Source organism: Hevea brasiliensis, chromosome 14 (genome assembly GCF_030052815.1).
Source record: "Hevea brasiliensis isolate MT/VB/25A 57/8 chromosome 14, ASM3005281v1, whole genome shotgun sequence".
Taxonomy (NCBI): domain Eukaryota; kingdom Viridiplantae; phylum Streptophyta; class Magnoliopsida; order Malpighiales; family Euphorbiaceae; genus Hevea; species Hevea brasiliensis.
In genome coordinates, this window is record NC_079506.1 from 15,620,354 (window position 1) to 15,622,720 (window position 2,367).

The following is a 2,367-nucleotide window of genomic DNA, read 5'->3' on the forward strand; positions in this document are numbered from 1 at the left end:
TTATAATAATTTTGATGGAAAGCTCTATAAAAAGGATTTTATAAAATTTTTTATATTAATACTAATAATTATAAATTTATATGGCTATTTTGATGATTGAGTAATACTTTTTTTTATTAAAAAAGTTAAATTATCATTTTTTATTTTTTATTAATTTTTTTTACCTCTTTAAATTTTATGTTTTATTAATGATAATGATAATAACAAAAAATTAAATAAACCAATTTTAAAAAATAAGAATAGGAATGAATATTAAGTTAAAATTGAAGGAATAATTTTAAATAATTAAATTATTTAAAATTAAAAAAAAAAAAGAAGAAAAGAAAAAGTGATTAAAGAGAGAAGAGGACAGTGGAATTGCATGATCCCATAAAGAAAGAAACTGAAAACGCATGCTTAAAGCTTTTCTGTCTCTCTGCATTAATTTTGGTTCCTCTTCTTCTCCTCCTCTTTCCTTTCCTTTTTCTTTTTATTTTTTACATTTTCCCCTTTTCTCTGCATCTCTTTTTACTAATGATTCTACTCGTGAAGCAACTTTGCTTCTTATTTGTAGATAAGAAAGTTATTCCATTTATGATTTAGAGGCTACGAGTTCAATTTATGAAAATAGTCTCTATGTAAAAATGAAAATAGGACTGCGCACATCAATCATCTCCAAAGCTTGTAGGAGTTTTGTGATATATATATATGCAAAGAAGTAATTTACATTTAACTACATCGAAAAATGAAATTTTCTCATAAATATCTTTTGAGGATATATATAGAACTGAATTTCATTGATTTCTCCAAGCAGAAGAGTTACAAAGAGAGAATTGTGTTAGCGTAGCTAAAGCCTGTATAGTGGATTCCAATCATTATTACACTGAAAAATAAAAAAAATGAAAAAAAGAGAGAATCTGGGAATGAGCAGCAGCAAAGATCCTGAGGTTCAGTCACAACTCACAAAGTGCTTTTTTTTTTCTTGAAGCATAGTTGTCTTTGCCATTTCTGAATCACTCATCTATTGCACTAGCAGAAGAGTACTAATGGCTACCAATATGGATAATATCTAGCACTTTACCCAATACAAACCAGTAAAAGATATCTCCCTTTTGCTTCAGTTTTAGAATTTAAATTTTAATTAATAAGATTGTAAGTAAATTTGTTTATGCATTGATGGGTTACTTCTTAATCTATCTCAACATCATTCCTTTGATTTTTATTTCTTATTTTGTCTTTTAGGGGTGGGGTTGGAGGAGTGATGTGTGCAGCAAAATGAGACGTGCAAGAAAAGCCCAGTGAAGTGAATTTTTGGGTGTTTTGAAAGTACCATAGCAGCAGGGAAAATGCACAAGCTTTTTCATTTTTATGTATAATTACTTTTCACCACTGTTTTTTCACATGAGCAGAACTGCTATTGCATAGGAGTAGCGAAAGATTCTGACCCCATTGTTTCTTTTTCTTCTGGTGATCAAAGTCTGATCATACAGTCTGCGACCCACAAAGATTTTTTTTTTTCCTTTATTTTTTAAATTATTCAATATTTAATGCAGTTTGTGTTTTTGGCATTGAAAATGAGAAGTTCTGTCATAACATCTGCAGTTTGGAGGGGATTGGATTCATCAAAGTCACAACCAATAATAGTACAACTTGAAATTGTAGAGAAATTTGAGATATTTGAAAAAAAGGGGTCTCATTATTTAGCAGTCTGCCATTTGTGACAGCTGACAGGTTTCTTGTTTTCATTACTTTATTATTATAACAGCTGATTCAGGTTCAGGGTCTGGCAGAATTTGGTTTGGTTCAGCCTTACATGGGGCCATTTAGAAGAAACTGTCCTGACCAAGACCCAACTAATTGACTTAGCATTACATAAAATAAAAGAGAACTTTGCCTGTTTAACCACAACTAGCAAATTCTGCGCTCCTTAACTACAAAAGCATAGCCCATTTGATAACAGATTCAAACACAGTGTAGTAATTAATTAAACCCACTTACCATTCAGAAGCCTGAGCCCAAAGCAACATTGCTTATTCTGATTTATCATTGCCCTTGTGAAAAGGTTTTTCTGGAAAAGAAGCAGAGAACCACCAAACATGTTTAGCCCTTGATAAGAAGTCTCTATGAGCTGTTTTGTTTCCATCACTGATCACCTTATGCAAGATGTTTAAGTTGCTTTCAATTGAGATGTTTGATTTAATTATTAAGAGCAATTGTTAGTTGTTTGATCTCAATTCTTTTATTATTATCATTATTTTTTCTTGAATCGATTAAAGTTAACCTTTTCTTTTTCTCAATGTTGGCTCTTAAAAACTTCTGAAACAATTTGATACCACTGACAACTGATAATGACAAACTTGGCCCATTTCCTACATATACACAATAATA